We start from the raw sequence: 26,053 nt of genomic DNA, 5'->3' as shown, positions 1-26,053 counted from the left end.
ATCTATTAATTGCCATAAATTCAGAGTTAAATGGAACTGGTGCGTGGACTATTTATTTAGTACAGAATCTATGTCTCACTCCTTCATGAAGTTATTTAATTTTCTTTGTGTTTCTGCCAAATAGAGAGTTCACAGTCACCAATTCTTTCGTCGAAAGCGGACGGAAGTTGCATGCGGCGAAATATTTCCTCCGCGCCATATTCTACTGGTAAATGAATGATAAACTACGGTCCCTTAGGAAATTCATGTTGAGCTATCCAAAAATAATTATATCTTGAATAGGCATTTACTCTCCTCTGCAGTGCAACTTCCGACTCATCAGACGATCCAACAAGAAACAGCCGCACACGGTCGGCGTTCGCAAATAAGTTTCCACCGCTGATTATAGCTATATGTTGCACCACAAAAGTAAACATATTGTTATAATTAGCGACTACGAACGGGGACATTTATAACTGTATGTTTATGTACACACATTACGTAAACATATCGTTATAAATGTAACAGGGAAAGAACATTACTACGACAATCCGCATAACTGAACACCGGAATACAAGTTGAAACAAATACATAATAACCACATCACAATATTTTACACCTCTTGTAGAGATATGTGCATGGATCGTCCGTGGAGCCGTTACAGCCACTGCCCACCAGGAAAGACTGAGGAGGTGTGCAGTGTAAGCTTCGATGGGCAGCTACTCGCTTGGTCAACTGGTGGCGTAAGTGAGCCATTACAACGATTATTAAACAGTCTTTGGAATACCAGTGTGTTTGTTTAAACTTGTATACTGGTGTACAGTTATGCAGATTGTCATGGTTCAAATGGCTCTAAGAACTATGGGACTTAACATCTGATGTCATCAGTCCCTTATACTTAGAACTACTTAAACCTAACTAACCTAAGGACTTCACACACATCCATGCCCGAGGCAGGATTCGAACCTGCAACCGTAGCAACAGTGAGGTTCCGGACTAAAGCACCTAGAACCGATCGGCCACAGCGGCCGGCCCAGAGAGTCATAGTAATGTTCTTTTCCTAGTACGTCGCAGATCCGAAGATGGCAGCTACAGCTGTCGACATCGTTCACTGATAAATTAAAAATATTTCAACACGCAATCTTATATGCAAAAGTTGTTATTAAACACCAGAATCGTTATGTCTCGGGCCAAAGCGTTTTGGTTGTCTGCCGTCTCTGTTCAGCGACACTCGACCGTGAAAGTTTGATAAACTTCGTACGCTGAAGTAATATAGGAATTAAGATTATCAGATTTCGAGATTGACATGGAAATGTTCTTGCGATATTAAGAGAACAATTAACTGTGACTTATTATTCAATAAGCAGGTATTACAAAGGACTTACATGTTGCTTCTGCCGCGAAATGCATTAGCCAAACAAGCGACAACCTTAGGCACCGTCCTGGATATGCACCTTCCTTATAGAGACTACTAAGTCAAGGATCACGCAAGACATCAATGGCAGGAAATGTGGAACGTTTCTCAACAGACAAAAGGCGGTTATTACGCAGTGCTACAACCTCGGATTCCTTCACAGCCGTGGTTCATGAGCACACATCTGGACCGATCTACGATTTCTGCCGGCCGAAGTGGCGTGTTTGTGATGTCCTTAGGTTAGTTAGATTTAACTAGTTCTAAGTTCTAGGGGACTACTGACCTCAGCAGTTGAGTCCCATAGTGCTCAGAGCCATTTGAACCATTTGAACCACTGTCGCACAGCGAGATTAATCATCATCATCATCATCATCATCATCATTTAAGACTGATTATGCCTTTCAGCGTTCAGTCTGGAGCATAGCCCCCCTTATAAAATTCCTCCATGATCCCCTATTCAGTGCTAACATTGGTGCCTCTTCTGATGTTAAACCTATTACTTCAAAATCATTCTTAACCGAATCCAGGTACCTTCTCCTTGGTCTGCCCCGACTCCTCCTACCCTCTACTGCTGAACCCATGAGTCTCTTGGGTAACCTTGCTTCTCCCATGCGTGTAACATGACCCCACCGTCTAAGCCTGTTCGCCCTGACTGCTACATCTATAGAGTTCATTCCCAGTTTTTCTTTGATTTCCTCATTGTGAACACCCTCCTGTCATTGTTCCCATCTACTAGTACCTGCAATCATCCTAGCTACTTTCATATCCGTAACCTCAACCTTATTGATAAGGTAACCTGAATCCACCCAGCTTTCGCTCCCGTTGGTCGAAAGATTGAACGGTGCACAGATAACTTAGTCTTGGTACTGACTTCCTTCTTGCAGAAGAGAGTAGATCGTAGCTGAGCGCTCACTGCATTAGCCTTGCTACACCTCGCTTCCAGTTCTTTCACTATGTTGCCATCCTGTGAGAATATGCATCCTAAGTACTTGAAACCGTCCACCTGTTCTAACTTTGTTCCTCCTATTTGGCACTCAATCCGTTTATATTTCTTTCCCACTGACATTACTTTCGTTTTGGAGATGCTAATCTTCATACCATAGTCCATACATTTCTGATCTAGCTCTGAAATATTACTCTGCAAACTTTCAATCGAATCTGCCATCACAACTAAGTCATCCGCATATGCAAGACTGCTTATTTTGTGTTGGCATATCTTAATCTCACCCAGCCAGTCTATTGTTTTCAACATATGATCCATAAATAATATGAACAACAGTGGAGACAGGTTGTAGCCTTGTCTTACCCTTGAAACTACTCTGAACCATGAACTCAGTTTACCGTCAACTCTAACTGCTGCCTGACTATCCATGTAAAGACCTTTAATTGCTTGCAAAAGTTTGCCTCCTATTCCATAATCTCGTAGAAAAGACAGTAACTTCCTCCTAGGAACCCGGTCATATGCCTTTTCTAGATCTATAAAGCATAGATACAATTCCCTGATCCAATCATAACACTTCTCCATTATTTGTCGTAAGCTAAAGATCTGGTCCTGACAACCTCTAAGAGGCCTAAACCCACACTGATCTTCATCCAGTTGCTCCTCAACTAATACTCGCACTTTCCTTTCAACAATACCTGAGAAGATTTTACTCACAACGCTGATTAAAGAGATACCTCTGTAGTTGTTACAATCTTTTCTGTTTCCATGTTTAAAGATTGGTGTGATTACTGCTTTTATCCAGTCTGATGGAACCTGTCCCGACTCCCAGGCCATTTCAATTATCCTGTGTAGCCATTTAAGACCTGACATTCCACTGTACTTGATGAGTTCCGACTTAATTTCATCCACCCCAGCTGCTTTATTGCACTGCAATCTATTGACCATTTTCTCCACTTCCTCAAACGTGATCCTATTTCCATCATCATTCCTATCCCATTCTACCTCGAAATCTGAAACATTACTGATCGTATTTTCACCTGCACTGAGCAACTCTTCAAAATATTCCCTCCATCTCCCCAAGGCATCCACAGGATTCACCAGCAGTTTTCCTGACCTGTCCAAACTACTTGTCATTTCCTTCTTACCTCCCTTTCGAAGACTGCTAATTACACTCCAGAATGGTTTTCCAGCAGCTTGACCCAATGTCTCCAACCTGTTTCCAAAGTCTTCCCAAGATTTCTTCTTGGATGCTGCAATTATCTGTTTGGCTTTGTTTCTTTCTTCAACATAACTTTCTCTGTCTACCTGAGTTCTAGTATGTAGCCATTTTTATATGCCTTCTTTTTCCTTTTACAGGCTGCCTTGACTGTGTCATTCCACCAAGCTGTTTGCTTCCTCCTACTTTTACACACTACTGTTCCAAGACATTCTTTAGCCACTTCTAGTACTGTGTCCCTGTACCTTGTCCATTCCTTTTCCAATGACTGTAATTGACTACATTCAACTAACTGGTACCTTTCTGAGATCGCTGTTATGTACTTGTGCCTGATTTCCTTATCCTGAAGTTTCTCCACTCTTATCCTCCTACATATGGACCTGACCTCCTGCACTTTCGGCCTCGCAATCCCAATTTCACTGCATATTAAATAATGATCAGTGTCATCAAAGAATCCCCTGAATACACGTGTGTCCCTCACAGCCTTCCTGAATTCCTGATCTGTTATTATATAGTCAATGACAGATCTGGTTCCCCTGCTTTCCCAAGTATACCGGTGAATGTTCTTATGTTTAAAAAAGGAGTTTGTGATTACTAAGCCCATACTGGCACAGAAATCCAAGAGTTGCTGCCCGTTCCTGTTGGCCTCCATATCCTCTCCAAATTTACCCATAACCTTTTCATACCCTTCTGTTCGATTTCCAATCCTGGCGTTAAAATCACCCATGAGCAGAACACTGTCTTTGTCCTTTACTCTAACAACTACATCACTGAGTGCCTCATAAAAACTATTCATCTTATCTTGATCAGTCCCTTCACAATGCGAATATACTGACACAATCCTAATTTTCTTGCTAGACACTGTCAAATCTATCCACATCAGTCGTTCGTTTACATACCTTATTGCAACTACGCTGGGTTCCATTTCTTTCCTGATGTATTAATAGCGCCCCATCTCATTACCATTTGTTTGCCAAGTCGTATCTCAGGAGTCCCTGGTTTGTCAGTTAGAGGTGGCACTCCGTCACCTCCAAAGGTCCGAGGCATTTTGCTCTGATTGTTGCCAGCACCATATTTAAAGTACCAGGGAAGCAGGTTACTAGCCTTACTTGCCCCGAGTCCCATTGGGGATTTACCCCTAACGTCTGAGGGAGTAACCGGTGGATTTGGTAGTCTTTGCCGTATGAGCACAAAGGTGACCACGACTCAGAATATGTCCGAGATGCCCAGCCTTATTCCAAAGTAACTAGTATCCCCACTGTCGGGACCACTTACTTGGCCACTCATACGTTGCCCGTGGTTCATGAACTAGGACATGACTACAGGAACCCACACCATGAACCAGATTAATTTTTACATTTATTCTGATTACCCATACGAGTTTAAATTTTTATTGTGTCATACATTACATGTGGCATGGTACTGACCAGAAAACAATTAGCATATACGGTGAACCAGAGACTGCAAACACAGACGCAGTCCGTCTCTGACATGCCATTAAATATTGAAAGTGACGTTACGGTTGTCTCGAATACTAACGAGCGACATATTATTGACTATAATGGTGACGTAATTTTAGAAAATAGACCGTCTACCAGTAATACGCCTAAATCTAGTTCCGAACCCATTTTGGTGTCTGACGTTATGTCTAACGACGTGGCGGGGGCGGAACAGTTGCACATCACTAGTATTGCCAGTTTGTTATCTGCTATAATGAAACAAATGACACAATATAAACAGGATATTGACGCCACTTTGAAAACAGCTCATGACGAGATGAAAACACGACATTACGAAATTAAATCAGATTTAGCTGCTCTTAAAACGTCAAACGACACTTTGTGTAGCCGTTTTGAGGAGACAGATAACAGATTGACTGGACAAGTCTCCGACCACAACGCACAATTTTCAGAGCTTTTATTACAACAAGAAAACCTAAATAAAGATGTGGCAGGTATCCAAACACAAGTGAACAATCTCAGTAAAACATGCGAGTCTGTAGTTGTACTGTATTGTATTGTATTGTATGTTAACCGGGGACCTAGAAACGACGGAGAGGCTCCGTCCCCGCCGCAGACGCAGTGGTCCACAAGCCCACGACGACTACCGCAGTCCACTTCACCCCTCCGCCCCCCACACCGAACCCAGGGTTGTTGTGTGGTTCGGCCCCCGGTGGACCCCCCAGGGAACGTCTCACACCAGACGAATGTAACCCCCATGCTTGCGTGGTAGAGTAATGGTGGTGTACGCGTATGTGGAAAATTAGTTTGCGCAGCAATCGCCGATATAGTGTAACTGAGGCGGAATAAGGGGAACCAGCCCGCATTCGCCGAGGCAGATGGAAAACCGATAAAAACCATCCACAGACTGGCCGGTACACCGGACCTCGACAAAAATCCGCCAGGCGGATTCGTGCCGGGGACCAGGCCAACCGGGCGGGCTGAGTCTGTAGTTACTCAGATTAAATTTTATCCGTCAGTGCATGATGATATAAAAACACGTATCGCCGATGACGAAAACAAGGTTGACACAATTGACAAACAGCTTTCTGATTAAGTAAGACTACGCACTGACAACCATTTCTCATGCATCGATAGAGAATTTCACAGTTGGATCGAGCAAAAAGGTAAATATTTTGATGAGCGCTTACAATAAAAATTGCCTGCTGTTGTCCACGACACTGTGGCGGAATTTATAAATAACAACTAACACGAAATCAGTTAAGCAGCACAATCTGCCGCTGCGCAATCGAAACAGGTTGACAATTACGTACAACCAGTGTGCAATGACGGTAACAGCAGCTAAAACACAGTTTGGCAGTGAACACAAGTACATTTATGGCGCCTACACACCACACACTACGTACTCACAACAACAGTACGCACCTGGACATGACACACTGCATTGCAGTCGTGATAATTATCAGCAACATTTTCCTTCCCGTTCGACAGTAATCATTCTGAAACTAAACATTACTATAATGCCAAAAGAGGAGAGCCTCATAAAACACAGATAATTTTTGCCATTTATACCTGAAAAAAGAACCGTACATCCTGTCATCTTTCTTAAAGCCTTCAGAAACACTCTTCTAGACGCTTCAGTCCGGGACCACGCTGTTGCTACGGTCACAGGTTCGAATCCTGCCTCGGGCATGGATGTGTGTGATGTCCTTAGGTTAGTTAGGTTTAAGTAGTTCTAACAGGAACAGGAAAGGGAGGTAATGCTAATGGAACGTAAAGTGCCCTCCGCCACACACCGTTGGATGGCTTGCGGAGTATAAATGTAGATGTAGATGTAGCAGTCTGATGACCTCAGATGTTAAGTCCCATAGTGCTTAGAGCCATTGGAACCATTTCAGAAATGTACTTGCTCGTAAGTGGAGTGACCGTAAGAGGATATCTTACGTTGTCGGTTACATCCAGGCGACGCAGCTCTATGGGCGTATAATGAAGACGACAGATGCGTCAAGTACGAACAATCTGAGAGAGCCTTTTTACCTAAATTTTGGTCACAATCTGTACAGGAGCGGCTTCGTTGGCAGATTGTGGATCGTGAGCCATTCAGTCCTAAGCACGGCAATTTGCGCCGGTGTTTTGAGAAATATTTAAATACGGGACATTTCCTTGACGAGCCGGTTGCAATGCGCGACATTCTCCGTGTATTGAAGGCAAGGCTACCGTTTAATGTCAAAGAAAAACTTCTGCACATCCCAGATAACGACGCAGAGTATTTTCTCACAGTGCTCGATTCTGTTGATATGCTTTACGAGGACCAGCGTTCCTACGGCAAAACAACTGCTACAATGCTTACACCATCACCAAGCAAAATAGGTAAGGTAGCCAACCCAATTCCGGCGCGCCGGCTGCCGCCGGACACGCAAAATAACAGAATCAACCGCTTCAAATGGCAAATGCCTATAGGCCTACACAACAGAACCAATATGCTCAACACAGCACAAACGCAATTATAACACTTCTTATTCTACTGGCGGCAAGCCAAAGAAGAGACCGCGCAACAGCAACAACAACAACAGCAGCAACTACAACGGTAATAATAGTTATCTGAATGGTAACAAAAATTTTAAGAGAAACAAAAAAGGAAAAAGATCATCGATCCCCACCAAACCAGTAACAGATTTGGAGTAACAATAACTACGCTGCCCAGTGTCAAAACGCTGCGACACCACCGCAGCAAAACAATAATACAGGCCAGTGGTAATTGCCGCCTCCGCAAATGCAAACTCAGAACTGGAATGCGTCTACAAACCCGCGGGTGAGTCAAAACATGGAAACGCAACGACCGCCACAGTTCGGAGACTGGAATAAACAATACCCAAATGTAAATATTACGGAAGTAACTAGTGATACTCCACGTCCGTCTATACCTGCACCACACTACAAACTAGAAACATTCATTACTGTACTGTGCCCCAGGTCGTGGGTCGTGGCTGTGGAACAATTCAATTCGGGTGAGCGGGGGGGGGGGGGGGGGGGGCGACTTCTATTTAAATTTGTTGTTTGACACGCGCACTTTGCAACAGCACGATGATCATGTACCTGACAGAAACCATTATTATTTATAAGTATAACCATGAAGAAAACATGTCTGATGAAATACACTCCTGGAAATTGAAATAAGAACACCGTGAATTCATTGTCTCAGGAAGGGGAAACTTTATTGACACATTCCTGGGGTCAGATACATCACATGATCACACTGACAGAACCACAGGCACATAGACACAGGCAACAGAGCATGCACAATGTCGGCACTAGTACTGTGTATATCCACCTTTCGCAGCAATGCAGGCTGCTATTCTCCCATGGAGACGATCGTAGAGATGCTGGATGTTGTCCTGTGGAACGGCTTGCCATGCCATTTCCACCTGGCGCTTCAGTTGGACCAGCGTTCGTGCTGGACGTGCAGACCGCGTGAGACGACGCTTCATCCAGTCCCAAACATGCTCAATGGGGGACAGATCCGGAGATCTTGCTGGCCAGGGTAGTTGACTTACACCTTCTAGAGCACGTTGGGTGGCACGGGATACATGCGGACGTGCATTGTCCTGTTGGAACAGCAAGTTCCCTTGCCGGTCTAGGAATGGTAGAACGATGGGTTCGATGACGGTTTGGATGTACCGTGCACTATTCAGTGTCCCCTCGACGATCACCAATGGTGTACGGCCAGTGTAGGAGATCGCTCCCCACACCATGATGCCGGGTGTTGGCCCTGTGTGCCTCGGTCGTATGCAGTCCTGATTGTGGCGCTCACTTGCACGGCGCCAAACACGCATACGACCATCATTGGCACCAAGGCAGAAGCGACTCTCATCGCTGAAGACGACACATCTCCATTCGTCCCTCCATTCACGCCTGTCGCGACACCACTGGAGGCGGGCTGCACGATGTTGGGGCGTGAGCGGAAGACGGCCTAACGGTGTGCGGGACCGTAGCCCAGCTTCATGGAGACGGTTGCGAATGGTCCTCGCCGATACCCCAGGAGCAACAGTGTCCCTAATTTGCTGGGAAGTGGCGGTGCGGTCCCCTACGGCACTGCGTAGGATCCTACGGTCTTGGCGTGCATCCGTGCGTCGCTGCGGTCCGGTCCCAGGTCGACGGGCACGTGCACCTTCCGCCGACCACTGGCGACAACATCGATGTACTGTGGAGACCTCACGTCCCACGTGTTGAGCAATTCGGCGGTACGTCCACCCGGCCTCCCGCATGCCCTCTATACGCCCTCGCTCAAAGTCCGTCAACTGCACATACGGTTCACGTCCACGCTGTCGCGGCATGCTACCAGTGTTAAAGACTGCGATGGAGCTCCGTATGCCACGGCAAACTGGCTGACACTGACGGCGGCGGTGCACAAATGCTGCGCAGCTAGCGCCATTCGACGGCCAACACCGCGGTTCCTGGTGTGTCCGCTGTGCCGTGCGTGTGATCATTGCTTGTACAGCCCTCTCGCAGTGTCCGGAGCAAGTATGGTGGGTCTGACACACCGGTGTCAATGTGTTCTTTTTTCCATTTCCAGGAGTGTATTACAAGGGAACACACAATGTCGTTCATCATGATGTGAAATTGTTATGGCCTCAACTACTGGTGTTGAAGGTGTTACTCCCACTACTACTATTTTGGACACAGGGGCGGCAGTTAGTGTCTTGTCCTATGACTTTTACAAGAAAATGTGTGAGTCTGAAACTGTACTAGAGTTTCCTATACATAACTGTAAAATTTTAACTGCCGTCGGCAATAAGTCTTCTAGGGTTAAGAAACAGGTATGTGTGACAGTCAAGGTAGGTAATGGAATCGTACAATGTCCATTCCTGGTCGTCCAAAACCTGGTCACTAATTGCATCTTAGGTTTAGGTATATGGTGCGAGAAGGACAGCATTATTGACTTCTTCCAACGTATATGTATACTTAGAGATATAGGCAGGGAAATTTCAATTGACCTGAATACCGCGACTCTGAAGCACGATAAATATTGTACAGGGTACAAGATTCAGTTAAGGGGCTCCGGAAAGGCTCAAAATCATGAAAAGTTCAATTTTTACTTTTTTGCGTTTTATTAGATATATAATTTATTCAATTCCGAAGACTACAACTATTTTTAAATTTTTTTTGAAATGTGTTCTACATGGGCGTGACCCACTGTGGCGCTGTCAAACTGCTATCAAATGGTGTTATTATTAACGTCCGTGTTCATCAGGTACATTTTAGTGATGTGAGATAAAGTATGTGTTGTGGCTAACCTGTGATGGTTCAATATACATCGCTGGTGTGATTGTCGATTGTTTCATGTTTATTTACTCTGTCGTTATCTCGAAAATATTCGTAATTAATTCTGTTTCTTGAGTCTCTGTTTTGTTGAAGTATAATAATGAGTAAAAGTAAAGTTATTAGAAATCCTCTGAAGGCTTTTAAGAAAAGGAGAAATGTTGGAAAGCCAAAGGTATGTGTTATTACTGTAAACAATAAAGACGATAACCAAGTGAGTGAACCTAACCTCTCAAGTACACCTGCCCATAGCAGTCAAAGTGGGAAAGAAAATACTTCACAGAAGAAGCTTGGTTCAATGAGTGAAAACTATGAATGTTTTATGGGAGAATCGGATGTGAATGAAATATTTGATATGTCAGTTCTCAAAGGAATTTTTTCAAACTGTGTAAGATGTATTCATTGTAGTGAAGTTGGTCTGGAACTCTCCATAATAAAGCACGTAGGACTTGCTAGTGAAATACAACTGAAATGTGATAAGTGTTCATACATGACCAACTTTTGGAACAGTGTTGCAGTAACTGCAACTGAAGAAAATGGTAGCAAAATCTACGAACACAACAACGAGCGATGCTTGCTTTTGACAAGGAACGCCTTCGGGCTGCAGACGGGGCTGTAAAGAGTCTAGAAATACAAGCAAGAGTAAACAGGAGGAGGAACAAGAGGAAGCTGGAGGAGGAGTTTGCAGAGGATGAAGATAATCCAACCTATGGACCTGGAATGCACTAAAAAGTTAATCCAATCTTTGTCGCTCGATTCCCAAAACTTTTATTTTCTCATACTAATTACATGTTTTCTAAGGATCTTCCAAACATATTTGTTTCAAACTTTCAGTAAATGTTACACAGTACCTTCTGCATAATTTAACACAGCCTTTTTCCAAAAAACTGTATATTTTTGAATATATAAATAAAAAATTGCAAAAAAATGTTGTGAATGTTCATTACAATTGAAAAAAAATCATCTTTAATAACTGAACTAATATTTTGTAAAAACCCTGTGTTAAGTTGTAGCCCATATTCCAATAAATAATCTGTAAAAAGTTCAACTTCCTACCTCAAATACTTTGTGAGGAAAGATGTAATTTATAAGCGTTATTTTAACATTGCAAGTATAGGGCGTTCCGGAGCCCCTTAATACAGGACACTGATGATGTTGACACACAGAAACATGTACCACAGCTGTCACGCATGATGAACGTAATGAATTTTATGATGTTTTGTCCAAGTATATACAAGCATATAGCAGACGACCAGTTGTGATCAACACATATGTGTATAAAATAGAAGTTAAGCCTCACCAGATTTTCTTCCACAAAATCTATAATGTGCAACCATCCTAAAGACCCGTTGTGTGGCCCGAGTTGAAACAAATGTTAGAGTGGGAAATTATCGAACCTTCCACGTCACCTTACTGCAGCCCTTTACTTTTTGTAAAGAAACCCAACGAGAATATCGGAATTGTTTTGGATGCTCGTGCAATTGATGAGATTATTTTACCTGTTCACACGAAACCTGAGAATTTAGAGGAGCAACTCCAGAAATTTCTAAATTCTAAATATTTTTCTGCGATAGATCTGACCAATTCGTTCTGGCAAGTCCCAAGCACGCCAGATTCTAGAAAGTATACTGCATTTATATTCGGGGGGGGGGGGGGGGGCGAACCTATCAATTTTGTGTCCTTCCCTTTGGTCTGAACGTCAGTTCAGGCGTGCTTATCACGCCACTAGATACCGTGCTTGGTGATGAATTAGTTGAATGAGTTACTCACTACGTTGATGACCTGCTCACAGCTAGTAAGACTTGGTCTGAACATATTGATATTTTGCAAAAGATTCTACATAAATTCCCACTAGCTGGAGTGACAGCTAATCGCAAAAGGCCGAAATTTGCGTGCAGTGAAATTAGGTATCTCGGACAAATTATTAATGGTCAAGTTCTACGACCTGACCCAGGAAAGTTAGAGGCCATCAGGAATTTTCCTAGTCCACGAACTAAAAAGCAATTGAAATCTTTCCTTGGTCTTTGTTCTTTCTTTCGACTATTTTTACCACACCAACTAGTAAACAGTGAACATCTATGGAACCTGCTTAAAAAGAATCAGATATGGATATGGTCTAACCAGTGTCAAAAAGACTTTGATAGTATTAATCATGCTTTGGTAACCGCAAATACTTTGGATCACCCTAATTTTAATTTAGATTTTTGTATGACAGGTGATGCCTCATCCTATGGTTTAGGCTGTCGTTTGTTTCAAGTTGTAAAGAATGGAGAGCAAGATCATGTGAAAATTACTAGTTTTGCGAGCCGCACACTTAGCGAATGTGAACGCACATACTCTACCACAGAACGTGAAACACACTCTATAGTGTGAGCCTTTAAGAAATTCAGTTATTATTTGTATGGTAAGCACACTAAAATTTATACAGACCACCAAGTTCTCATATTTCTGTTAAATTGTAAGCTGGTACATCCCAGATTATTACGTTGGGCTTTATCTTTCCAAACTGTTCCTTTGAAATTGTATATATTAAGGGTAAAGACAACATCATTGCCGACGCTTTGTCTCGTCTGCCTCAAGACTTGAATGAGTGTAACTCTGACCTGGAGAATGTGAATGATTACCGAATACTTCTTATGCAGGATAAGCTATATCACCAGTATTATATCGAGCTATGTAGAAATATGTCAACGTTGTAGAAATCTGATCCTCACTGGAATAAGGTAAGAGTTTTATTCACATATCAATCTGTCCATCCTCTGTCCTACAGATATTTGATATATTGAGATGTGTTATTTTATCGCCGTCATCCTGAAGCCACTATTTGGTCTAAGGATTCTGAACGCAACCTGATTTGGCACACACATTTTATTTGGGGTTATTATGGTACCAAGAAGTGCCTAGCAAAGCTTAGTACCTATTGTTACTTTAGCAATACGAGACTCAAGATCGACAGTATATTCAAAACATGTGCAATCTGTCAAAAATTTAAACCTCTGAACTTGTCTACGAAGACTGATTTGCATTCTATTCTACCCAGTAAACATTTAGAAATGTGGTCCACATCCCACAAGCAGTGGTGGTGTGAAATATATTCTTGCATTTTACGATTTATTCATCAAGCATGTTAAACTGTATGCTATACGATCTGCTACTGCTATTGCTGTGGTGTCACCGCCAGACACCACACTTGCTAGGTGGTAGCCTTTAAATCGGCCGCGGTCCGTTAGTATACGTCGGACCCGCGTGTCGCCACTGTCAGTGATTGCAGACAGAACGCCGCCACACAGCAGGTCTAGAAGGACTTACTAGCACTCGCCCAAGTTGTACAGCCGACTTTGCTAGGAAAGGTTCACTGGCAAATACGCTCTCATTTGCCGAGACGATAGTTAGCATAGCCTTCAGCTACGTCATTTGCTACGACCTAGCAAAGCGCCATTACCAGTTTATATTGAGATTGTTATTAACGTATCAACAAGAGCGATGTACACCAATTATGGATTAAAGTTAAGTATTCCAAGATCTTCGTACTTTATTTGCAATTCTCAAGACATTGTCCTGTTCCAGACCTCACGCCAGTCTGCGTGAGCTTAAACGTGTGCCTTTCGGCTACCTCCGAGTGGCTTGGCTGTCTTGCCAAGTCACTAACACTGCCATCATTGGTCGTTTCTCATGTGACTACATTCCTAACGTGGGAAAACCAAAAGACATTTTATCCAACAATGCTGCATACTATACTGAGTACAAGTGGCGTAAATTTTTCGAAGACAATAGGATTAAAAGTATTTTTATCCCAAGGTATAGACTCTAGTGTAATCCCACTGAAACGTGTGTTCCGTGAGATTAACAGATTTATGAGAATCTACCAAAGTCGCATTAGCGCCAAGGATCATGTGACCGTTTTGGATGATCCCCCTCATCCCATGATGCACTGCTTGTTGACTACACTCCTGGAAATGGAAAAAAGAACACATTGACACCGGTGTGTCAGACCCACTATACTTGCTCCGGACACTGCGAGAGGGCTGTACAAGCAATGATCACTCGCACGGCGCAGCGGACACACCAGGAACCGCGGTGTTGGCCGTCGAATGGCGCTAGCTGCGCAGCATTTGTGCACCGCCGCTGTCAGTGTCAGCCAGTTTGCCGTGGCATACGGAGCTCCATCGCAGTCTTTAACACTGGTAGCATGAAGCGACAGCGTGGACGTGAACCGTATGTGCAGTTGACGGACTTTGAGCGAGGGCGTATAGTGGGCATGCGGGAGGCCGGGTGGACGTACCGCCGAATTGCTCAACACGTGGGGCGTGAGGTCTCCACAGTACATCGATGTTGTCGCCAGTGGTCGGCGGAAGGTGCACGTGCCCGTCGACCTGGGACCGGACCGCAGCGACGCATGGATGCACGCCAAGACCGTAGGATCCTACGCAGTGCCGTAGGGGACCGCACCGCCACTTCCCAGCAAATTAGGGACACTGTTGCTCCTGGGGTATCGGCGAGGACCATTCGCAACCGTCTCCATGAAGCTGGGCTACGGTCCCGCACACCGTTAGGCCGTCTTCCGCTCACGCCCCAACATCGTGCAGCCCGCCTCCAGTGGTGTCGCGACAGGCGTGAATGGAGGGACGAATGGAGACGTGTCGTCTTCAGCGATGAGAGTCGCTTCCGCCTTGGTGCCAATGATGGTCGTATGCGTGTTTGGCGCCGTGCAGGTGAGCGCCACAATCAGGACTGCATACGACCGAGGCACACAGGGCCAACACCCGGCATCATGGTGTGGGGAGCGATCTCCTACACTGGCCGTACACCACTGGTGATCGTCGAGGGGACACTGAATAGTGCACGGTACATCCAAACCGTAATCGAACCCATCGTTCTACCATTCCTAGACCGGCAAGGGAACTTGCTGTTCCAACAGGACAATGCACGTCCGCATGTATCCCGGGCCACCCAACGTGCTCTAGAAGGTGTAAGTCAACTACCCTGGCCAGCAAGATCTCCGGATCTGTCCCCCATTGAGCATGTTTGGGACTGGATGAAGCGTCGTCTCACGCGGTCTGCATGTCCAGCACGAACGCTGGTCCAACTGAGGCGCCAGGTGGAAATGGCATGGCAAGCCGTTCCACAGGACTACATCCAGCATCTCTACGATCGTCTCCATGGGAGAATAGCAGCCTGCATTGCTGCGAAAGGTGGATATACACTGTACTAGTGCCGACATTGTGCATGCTCTGTTGCCTGTGTCTATGTGGCTGTGGTTCTGTCAGTGTGATCATGTGATGTATCTGACCCCAGGAATGTGTCAATAAAGTTTCCCCTTCCTGGGACAATGAATTCACGGTGTTCTTATTTCAATTTCCAGGAGTGTATTTGTGATGCTGTGTTCGAACACGGCAGGGGCCCTGTTCACACAATTCGCATCATCTAAAACTTTTGTGAGCACGAGGTTGAACTGTCGCATCTCCCCAGGCCACCAAAGTCATCAGATCTCAATATTACTGAGCTTTTTTAGTCTACTTTGGAGAGACGTGGGTGTGATCGCTATCCACCTCCATCATCGTTACCTCAACTTGCGAGTATTCTGCAGGAAGAATTATGTAAGATTACCTTGATAACCATACGTGGCTTGCATTTATCCATTCCCAGATGACTGGAAGCTGCTTTGGATGCCAGCGAATTTCCTACAGCTTATTAGTCACGGTAATGTATTGTGCACTTGTTGTTTCCATATCTTTGTCCCTTCACTGAACATACATATACAACATTTGCTGTAAGTTACTTCTTTCAAGTCTTGTCTTTACTCAAAGTAGTTTTGTGCTGCCATGCTGCCATTGTGTGCATCTTTGTTGCAGACTACTTTGTCGCATAAATGCATGAGGTAGGACGAATAGTTAACTGCATTAATTACATGCTACAATCACAAACCATTACCAGCAAATACTTTGTTTCTTTGCATGTAGTTTAATTTTAGGTGTGGAAAGGTAAGCTATCGGCTGCTGTCTGGAAGGATGTTGTGTTCTGAGTATGACTTGCAACGATCTGATAGATTAGTAAGACGTAATATGTGAGAGCAAGGAAAGGGCTTTCTAAATGCCTTAATGAGAGGAGACTTTGTTCTGAATCTGTGTTATGATCTTGGTGATTTAACGAAGAATTTTTTAAATTATTCTTTCAAGTCTAGATTCACTGAATGCAGGTAAGAGGGAACACACACTTTCAAGCTGCTTAGAGCTATACGTCAAAAGCAAATGCATTCTGTAATTTCTCGATATTTTGAACAGTTTGAAAGTTTGAACAGTTAGCCATGAAAAATTCATTTCCTTTTCCTTAAGTAAACGTTTATTCCACCGAATATTGACGATAAGATAGTGTTTCCAATTTGTTTTCTGAGTAATACAGGTTCATTTGTTACTATTCATATGTTACAATATAACTTAATCATTCGGGGCTTTACTAATCTGCTCATGGGTGTAGTGTAGTTTACTGCAGAACACATACCTTAAAACCTGCTAAAAAATAACACTAAAATCCCTAACTCAATACTAGAATCACAGACGAGTTGGTCTACTTAATGTATGACTGTACACGCACCATCACATCAAGTGAAACAGCCACTACATTTTATGTCTACATTCACTGATGTCAACCAACATCGTCTCGGTCTGTTCACTCATAGGGAACACTCCGTGATTGCTTCCGGTTCAAGATTCTTTATCGTTCAAGAGCTACGTTTTGAATTTTCTCCGACAACGTGTTTTTATGCTTCGGAAAACAGTTTTGTTATATTTCTGTTAACTGCTTCTTTTATCATCTGATCTTTCCATTTTATTCCTCACCTAGTGGTGCCAGAATTGTAAATTCTGTACATCGACGAGCTACAACAACGCATCATAAACCAGACAGATAGTGACGCTATAAGATGTGAATATTTAGATCGGAATCACAGTTGCCACATGTGTCTCAGAACCTTAACCGAAACTGTGATTACTGTCTTACACAGTCCGCCCAAAAAGTTCCGAGACTTATTTTATTCCTGGTGTATGATTGATGTCAGAGGAGTAACTAAGGTGGCACGTGCATTCGACTAGTCAGTTGTGACCCAGCGGTGTTAAGCAGTGGACCTGAGGCCGTTGCTTGCCATCGCTGTCGTCTCAAAAACCTCAAAGGAACAACATATCTAAATCAAGCATTCATGTTCAAAATGGCTCTGAGCACTATGGGACTTAACGGCTAAGGTCATCAGTCCCCTAGAACGTAGAACTACTTAAACCTAACTAACCTAAGGACATCACACACATCCATGCCCGAGGCAGGATTCGAACCTGCGACCGTAGCGGTCGCGCGGTTCCAGACTGCAGCGCCCAGAACCGGCAAGCATTCAGGACATTCGCCAGATTTTTTAAAGAAGAGACGATTGTGTACAAAGTTTGTCCCACACGCCTCGACTCATGAGCGATAACAATGTCTGCATCTACATCTACAACCATACTCCGCAAGCCACCTGACGGTGTGTGGCGGAGGGTACCTTGGACACCTGCCGCGAAGCGACTGAAATGCAAAAAGGGAACAATTCATTTCTGGAAGAAATCATTATTAGTGTCATGGTCAATACGAACCTACCACAGAACGGGAAAATGCAGAACTTCACGTGAAGGATCAACGCCTTGACAACATAACCGACGTTCGGGCCAGTGTGAATGGCGAGTTGAACAGCATCCGAAAGAACGAATTTCCTGTCAGTTTCACGTGGTTGTATAAAGATTCTGTGCGACGTACTCAAGTTTGAGGAGGTTATATACAACACGCGGAGGACTGAAACCATCATCTTAACTTATATCATTTTTTGTTAATTCAATCTCTGAAACTACTTGGACAAACGGGGTACATCTATGTCTGTTTGTGGAAAGGGGGGTCAATGGCTTGTACTGCAGTGTTTCCTCCAGTTGTTTCTAGATTTCGTATCCAATTCGTTCTCCTAATTATAGAAATTGGGTGCCAAGAGTAAAAAGTCAAATCATTTTAAGAAGAGAACTGCAGACGCAAACTTAATACGTCTACGTCCCGATTTACGCAGTAAAATTAAATGTAACAATGATTTTTTATTTCATTTTGTGTATTTCACTTCTGTCTAAATGGACATAGTGGGCGTTATAGAAATTTCGCATCTCTTCAGCCAGCGTGCTGGAAATGAGGTATCATGGGTTTGAAATGGAAACATCTGTGCGGAATTTAAAGTTCTGGCATTTATCTGACAATTAAGGAAATCTACAGATCAGGTGGTCGGAACCGGGAGACGGGAACTGCATTTTATTAGTTACTGGCAGGATACCGTTCTCGCCGGCCGCGGTGGCCGTGCGGTTCTGGCGCTGCAGTCCGGAACCGCGAGGCTGCTACGGTCGCAGGTTCGAATCCTGCCTCGGGCATGGGTGTGTGTGATGTCCTTAGGTTAGTTAGGTTTAAGTAGTTCTACGTTCTAGGGGACTGATGACCTAAGATCTTAAGTTCCATAGTGCTCAGAGCCATTTGAACCATTTGATACCGTTCTCGTAAAAAGTACGGAAGCCTTTCCTGAGAATGTGCATCTGTTAGTGAGTATAAGAGAGTGAAGATGTCGGGGCCCACATGAGTGACTGATAGTCTTTTTGATGGCAAAATAATCAGCAGCTACAGTCTAGACTAAGAGTTACTAGAGCGTCTGGAAAGTAAGCGACAGGTCCGGGTAAGCTAATTTGAACCACCAGACGTCGATCAAATAGATCAGCGTATAGCTCTAATTGCACGTATACTTCACAGATTATCTTCTTCTTCTCGGCACCAAAATGCATGAATGCTTTATGAGATGTTGCGGCCATTTTTAATGCACTCAGAAACTGATTATAGTCTTCACCACTGCATTTATTGATTTTATACCGCCTTATGCGTTTCGGCCTTCACAGAGGCTCCAAATATTTATAACGGATTCTTAGCTAAAACGAAACTGAATGTGTCAAACATGGATACAAAGTACACTACTGGCAATTACAATTGCTACACCAACAAGCAAATGCAGATGGTAAACGGGTATTCATTGGACAAATATATTATACTAGAACTTTCACGCAATTTGGGTGCATAGATCCTGAGAAAGCAGTGCCCGGAACAACCAGCTGTGACCGTAATAACGGCCTTGATACGCCTGGGCATTGAGTCAAACAGAGCTTGGATGGCGTGTACAGGTACAGATGCCCATGCAGTTTCAACACGACACCACATTTCATCAAGAGTAGTGACTGGCGTATTGTGACGAGCCAGTTGCTCGGTCACCATTGACCAGAAGTTGTCATGTGGTGAGAGATCTGGAGAATTTGCTGGTCAGGTCAGCAGTCGAACATTTTCTGTATCCAGAAAGGCCCGTACAAGACCTGCCACATGCGGTCGTGCATTATCCTGCTGAAAAGTAGGGTTTCGCAGGGATCGAATGAAGGGTAGAGCCACGGGTCGTAACATATCTGAAATGTAACGTCCACTGTTCAAAGTGCCGTTAATGCGAACAAGAGGTAACCGAGACGTGTAACCGATGGCATCCCATACCATCATGCCGGGTGATACGCCAGTATGGCGATGACGAATACACGCTTCAAATGTGCGTTCACCGCGATGTCTCCAAACACGGATCCGACCATCATGATGCTGTAAACAAAACCTGGATTCATCCGGAAAAATGTCTTGCCATTCGTGCACCCAGGTTCGTCGTTGAGTACACCATCGCAGGCGCTCCTGTCTGTGATGCAGCGTCAAGGGTAACCGCAGCCATGGTCTCCGAGCTGATAGTCCATGCCGCTGCAAACGCCGTCGAACTGTTCGTGCAGATGGTTGTTGTCTTGCAAACGTCCCCATCTGTTGACTCAGGGATCGAGACGTGGCTGCACGATCCGTTACAGCCATGCGGATAAGATGCCTGTCATCTCGAATGCTAGTGATACGAGCCCTTTGAGATCCAGCACGGCGTTCCGTATTACTCTCCTGAACCCACCGATTCCATATTCTGATATCAATCTTTGGATCTCGACCAACGCGAGCAGCAATGTCGCGATACGATAAACTGCAATCGCGATAGGCTACAATCCGACCTTTATCAAAGTCGGAAACGTGATGGTACGCATTTCTCCTCCTTACACGAGGCATGACAACAACGTTTCACCAGGTAACGCCGGTCAACTGCTGTTTGTGTATGAGAAATCGGTTGGAAACTTTCCTCATGTCAGCACGTTGTAGGTGTCACCACCGGTGCCAACCTTGTGTAAATGCTCTGAAAAGCTAATCATTTGCATATCACAGCATCTTCTTCCTGTCGGTTAAATTTCGCGCCTGTAGCACGTCATCTTCGTGGTGTAGCAATTTTAATTGCCAGTAGCGTATTTGGTCTACATTCCTTGATGATATTTGCGCGCATGTTTGAAAAATTCTCTAAGGCGCTGCAGTCATGGAGTGTGCGGCTGGTCCCGGCGGAGGTTCGAGTCCTCCCTCGGGGATGGGTGTGTGTGTTTGTCCTTAGGATAATTTAGGTGTAAGTAGTGTGTAAGCTTAGGGACTGATGACCTTAGCAGTTAAGTCCCATAAGATTTCACACACATTTGAACATTTGTTTTTAAATATTCAGTTACGTTTTAGCTTAGATAGTGTTATAGATATTTGGAGGCTCTGAGAATAGCGAAAGACCGAAAGGCGTAAGGCAGTACAAAATCAGTAAATACAATGGTCAGTTCTAATATCAGTTTTTGTCTTTTTCTTTTCCTTCGCGTTTTCCCGTTTCTCTATGGGGTCCGCATTTATGTATGGGTTGAGGCAAGGCTAGTGACTGTTTGTGCCCTTCCTGACATTACCTCTCATCTCCTCTTCCCCCTCCTCCACCCGGGTGGAATCTTTATATTCCATGTCTTTGGTCCTGGAGTAAATCTCACGTTCAAAAGTGAGAACTTTTCTAAATGTTTGCGCTTAGAAGGCCTGGGACAGTTAGTTGGCTGCCTCTTGCTCCACTGAGTGCCGCTGCGCGTCTGCTTGAGCTGCAGCCATTGGGTCGGAAGCCAGAGATAAGTCACGCCTCACGTCGTGCGTAAATCTGCAGGAAAACTCTGCAAGGGAGTCTGCGAGCAGACCAACTCTGCGATAACTCAGTTAGTCGTAATTCAGCACTCTGCTCCCGATAAAGTACACACCATTAGCTTTTGGACTCGAACTGGCACGCTATAAATCTCTGACTACAATTCAACACATCTCTGGGAACAGAAATAAATTCAGTTAACTCTTTAATGTGAAATATCCTGTGAAAGATGCTTCATTTCCTTTTCGATTTAAATAACTAATCGGAATAATTCCGTCTGCTCAAGGACTGGGTAATGTGGGTTTTACTTTGGGAAAAACGCATTTTTTCATCAAAGTAGAAAATAAAACTATTACCAACGAATAAACCCAACGAAAAAATATATTTTTCGTAAAACGAAATATATAGTCGTGCCCGTGATGGTCCATCAGAGTGGATAGTCCATTCGCCGAGTATCTTCCCTTTTCCAGTACTCCAACACCTGCACTGTTCGATGTTTTCGTTCATTTTCATCCGTAAAAATGGAATCAGGGCCGAATGCACTCTTGAAAAGTCGCACAGGGGGAACATTTGACTGGTGAGTGTACCGTTTTCGAAAATTTGGAGGTCGGTACACCCACGCAACTTTATGCCTTCCGACAGAGTAACACCTGGACGTCCAAAACGATCACGCTCGATAATGTTCCTGGGTCCATTACGTGTTCCCACATCTCCCCGTATGACGGTCCTTCCTGATTCATGTCCGTATGGACGTCACTCAACTGCCGTCTCGCACAGTGAACATGATACTTGGAAAACAGCACACGAAATCAGTCCTCAGGCTAATCAGATAATAAAAAAAACTCAAATAAAACATTTCTTTTACTTATCGTGTGTGGCTGATATGGGAAATTTCACTTCACATTTTGTGACATTACAATATGTCCAATCCAGTATATTTCTCTCTTGTACTCTTTGAGAACCTTCTTTGGTTGTTGTTGGCTGAGTGATGGAAGGCCACTAGTCTCCTCTTGCTCTTCTCTTAAGAATTTGATTTCTTAGTTTGTTAGGCCATGTCTAAGAGTCTGAAGTGTTCACGCTGTGTTTGACAACAATTCTGCCAATGTGATGGTGGATGGGACGCCCATCAATTTGGGTCTGTGGGATACAGCAAGACAAGAAGATTACGACAGGATGCGACCATTGTCTTATCCACAAACCGATGTCCTCCTAATCTGCTTTTCACTAGTCAACCCAGCATCTTTCGAGAACGTTAGAATGAAGTGGTATCCAGAAGTAAGACATCACTGTCCACCCACCCCCATTATTCTTGTGGGAGCAAAACTGGATCTTAGGAAAGACAAAGACACAATTGAAAAACGAAAGACAAGAAGTTAACACCAATTGCATAACCATAGGGACCAGCTATCGCAAAGGAGATTGTTGCAGTGAAGTACCTTGAGTGCAGTGCTCTCACTCAAAAGGGACTCAAAACAGTTTTTGATGAGGCAAACCGAGCCGTATTATGCCCAGTGCTGCAAGTTAAACCGAAAAGGAAGCGTATGCTTATATAAAGAGGATGATCAGCTGTAGAAACTGTAAATGTTACTATTCTTAACTCTTGGATGAAAAGAATGTGAAGGGGTAGATATAAGCAACTAACAGTTGCTGGAAATGTGTAGATTTGTCAGCTCATTGCTGAGCTTGTGAAGTGATGCATTTTAACAATGTGATGCGAACAACTTTGATGCCTCCCTGATGGCTGGTGGTGAGATGTTATCTGGTTTGACAGTTCAGAATGAGAAGTCTTTCTCACGTCTTTTATATGTGAAGCTGTGTTCTTGTTAGCAAGAGTAAAAAATTATATTTTTAAAAACTCTGATAAATATATTGTATCGCGAAATAGGGGAGGTAGTATAACAGACATGACACGTAAATTGGAGTGGCAATCATTAAAACAAAGGCGTTTTTCGTTGCGACAGGAACTTCTCATGAAATTTCAATCACCAGTTTTCTCTTCTGATTGCGAAAACACCCACCTACATAGGTAGAAATAATCATCACTATAAAATAAGAGAAATCGGGGTTCGCACAGAAAAATTTAAGTGCTCGTTTTTCCCGCGTGCCGTTCGAGAGTGGAACGGTAGAGAGACAGCTTGAAGGTGGTTCATTGAACCCTCTGCCAGGCACTTTATTGTGAATAGCAGAGTGATCACGTAGATGTAGAAGTAGAGTTTTGTAACTATGTCATTTCAGATCCAAGTTTTCTGTAGTTACAAGCAGCTGACTCCTGATCTCTTTCGCCTCTCTTATACAGGAAATGAATTTTCTTCCTCCTTCTAATTTCGTCACTGAAAGGATTTTATTTAAGATACTCGTAAAGAAAGAGCAATTCAGTGAGTTGCAGATCAGTTCCTGTAACGTCTCACAGTTATAAACCACTACAATTACCGATTTTAAATCGCCTCTTACGTTTAACTTATCCCTTGCTTGTACCTCAAGAAGCTTGATTTCACCCTGGTAAAAGTTGCGCAGTCCAACCGCTGACAGTTAAGGCCTTAAGAAGATTACATACTACCGTTATGAACCTTGTATGGTGACAGCAGTAGAATCTGCCGACTTACTAGACGCATATGGCACTGTAAACCATTGAAGGTCTACATCCTGACCAAGGATTTAAACCTATCCAGGTTCACTGCCAGTCTCCTATAGAATCTAAATCTCTTCGTCGATTTCCAAAGCAGCGTAGTCGGTGGAGGCAGCTGAGGAATTACGAGAACATGCAGAAAAGTAATGCTTCGAATTTTATGTGAAAACTCTTAAAGTTTTCTAAGTAAAACAAACGTTATCAAATTGTCCAAATTTATTCTTCATATGTAAGCATTTCCGACCCTCTGCCGCTAGATAGCTCCGAATTGTACCATGTAACATAGTGGTATCCAACGTACTTACCATGGTGCGTGAGAAACAGCGTGTTGTAATCGAGTTTCGAATTCGAAGGTTTGTCCACAAGTGCAGCTCCCTCTCCTTGAGCATTACAATGCCAGATCACAAAGGAACGATGTGACATCTACAAGAACCCGACATCTTGAGTTCACTGTCGTCGACCATCCACTATACAATACCCACTTGGCGCCATCCGATTTTCATCTGCTTCCAAACCTCAAAGAACACCTTCGAGGACTTCACTTTCATAGCGATGTAGCGGTGCAAGCAGTGGTGAAATTCTGGCTCCGTCAATGAAGTCAAACATTTTACAGTGACGGTGTCAACAAACTGCTCTCTCGCCGGGAGAAATATGTGCGTCCACGGGATGACTATGTTGAGAAATAAATATGTAGACCTGAAAAATAAAGATGTACAATTTTAATAAAGTTTGTTTTATTTCAAATGGTTCAGAGTTTTCAGTTAAAAAGTTGAAGGAATTACTTTTCAACACGCCCTCGCACCTTCCAGAAGGAAGTGTGCTTGCTTCAATTCTGTTCAAGCAAAGGGAGAAGATGACTTTAGCACAATGAATCATTTGCAAGTTGAGACAGGAGCTGTACAATGGAACAACGAATTCGATGGGCATTTTATCTCGGATTAGTAGATCTTGAGAAAAAGTGTGATTCTATTCTGACAAAACCTGTAGGAGGCAGTGTTGTGCCTCGGGTAACTTTTCAGAAATTTTTTTATTTCATTTTTAAATGCTGATATTCAGTTGTGTGTTGCAGTCTTTTTATGAAATTACAAAATTAGGAAATTTGTGGTAAGATCTTATGGGAACAAACTGCTGAGGGCATCGGTCCCTATACTTACACGCTACTTAATCTAACTTAAACTAACTTATGCTAAGGATAACACACATACCCATGCCCGAGGGAGCATTCGAACCTCCGACGGGGGAAGCTGCGATAACCGTGAAAAGGCGCCTCAGACCGCACGGAATTGCAGAAATTACTCTGGTAGGAAAGGTTTTTTCTTTTTTCCAAATGTGACAAAATGTTTCAAGATAAAACTTGGTCATGTACCTATAAACAAATATTCTATTGAAATTTGAAACGGATGTACTAGAAAAAACATTGCTACAGAGCGATAATCAGGAAGTGAATTCAAATCAAAAGTATTATCAAAATCCATTTTGAAGTTAAAAGCATTTTGGAACAGAAGTTTTTGAAAACTAACACAGACTGCCGTATTTAAAACAGGTTAAATTGTTAAGACATTACACAGCCTCAGTTAATTTGCAAATGTCACATGTTCCTTCACAGACAACTTACTTCCGTTGTAATGTACAAGACGGTATAAGACCGACGAAGTATGGCTCAACCTTCCACACGTAATAAACTAGTTTTAAAAATATACACAGAATGGTTTAAAAAATGACGTGGCACGTCGGGCATGCAAAAAGGATCAGTAATCACACAGGAACCGGAGGTCGCAAAGGCCATCCGAGGCTACTAAATGGCGTTACAGTTGTTAAGTCAAATGCTGCAAATGGAAGCTACTACAGGAGACGTTCAAAGTTTTGTCGAGATAAATTGAGACGTGCCTGATACGGACGCCGCATTGAACGACGCACCCTCTCAAAGATACCTGATGTATCTCGAAGATTTCCAGACAATCCAGCACACTAGGTCCTTCGGCGGTGTAGCAGGTGTTTCATACACAAGACCCTTCA

At 43.6% G+C, this 26,053-nt stretch overlaps 1 pseudogene; it reads left to right on the top strand.

Moving 5' to 3' along the window:
- LOC126485049 (ras-related protein Rac1-like) overlaps nt 1-22,964 on the top strand; it is a 49,911-nt pseudogene extending 26,947 nt beyond the window's left edge.
- Nucleotides 22,965-26,053: the final 3,089 nt, after the last annotated feature.

Source organism: Schistocerca serialis, chromosome 6 (assembly GCF_023864345.2).
Source record: "Schistocerca serialis cubense isolate TAMUIC-IGC-003099 chromosome 6, iqSchSeri2.2, whole genome shotgun sequence".
Classification (NCBI taxonomy): Eukaryota; Metazoa; Arthropoda; class Insecta; order Orthoptera; family Acrididae; genus Schistocerca; species Schistocerca serialis.
This window is presented reverse-complemented; position numbering and strand designations above follow the sequence as displayed.